The 665-nt window shown below is 46.0% G+C and overlaps 1 long non-coding RNA gene across 1 annotated transcript; it reads left to right on the top strand.

Annotated features, from left to right (window-relative positions):
• On the top strand, nucleotides 1-599 carry LOC107735179 (uncharacterized). The gene is made up of 2 exons (XR_001639319.1): nucleotides 1-82; nucleotides 414-599. It is a non-coding gene; the product is annotated as an uncharacterized LOC107735179 (long non-coding RNA).
• Nucleotides 600-665: the final 66 nt, after the last annotated feature.

Here is a 665-nt window from a genome sequence, read left to right on the forward strand (position 1 = left end):
CTTCAGAAGGAGAAGAAGAAGAAAGAGCGCAAGGAGCTGCTGAACTTCTACACGTGGCAGCACAGAAACACTCAGAAAGAACGTGAGTCTTGAGACGATCAACACCACATTCATGCATGAGTGAAGACTGAGAGAGAGTGAAGTAGATCGGGTGTGTGCACGAGTCTGCTCTCTGAACGTCACTGTCTTCATGCATCAAGCCACATGAAGTCTATTATATATAGTGAAAAAAACTCACAATCGCCAAATGTAAATTCAGTATTGCGAGATATAAACTCAGAACTTTTTCTTTTGGAATAACTTTTTATTGGATTTCTGACATTTTTTTCCTCAGAATTGCACCTTTTTATGTGATAGCTCTTTGTATGGTGCTGTGTGTCTGAGAGGCTCTCAAACCAAATCATCTGTTTCAGACATCGCTGAGCTGAGGAAGAAGTTTGAAGAGGACAAACAGAGAATCGCTGTACTGAGAGCGGAGAGGAAATTCAGGCCCTACTGATCAACATACCCACAATCCCCTGCACCCGCTGACTCCATTTACCCACAATCCCCGGCACCCGCTGACTCCACATACCCACAATCCCCTTCACCCGCTGACTCCACTTACCCACAATCCCCTTCACCCGCTGACTCCACATACCCACAATCCCCTGCACCCGCTGACT

This window comes from Sinocyclocheilus rhinocerous, unplaced genomic scaffold (assembly GCF_001515625.1).
Source record: "Sinocyclocheilus rhinocerous isolate Xijiao unplaced genomic scaffold, SAMN03320098_v1.1 C35851194, whole genome shotgun sequence".
NCBI lineage: Eukaryota > Metazoa > Chordata > Actinopteri > Cypriniformes > Cyprinidae > Sinocyclocheilus > Sinocyclocheilus rhinocerous.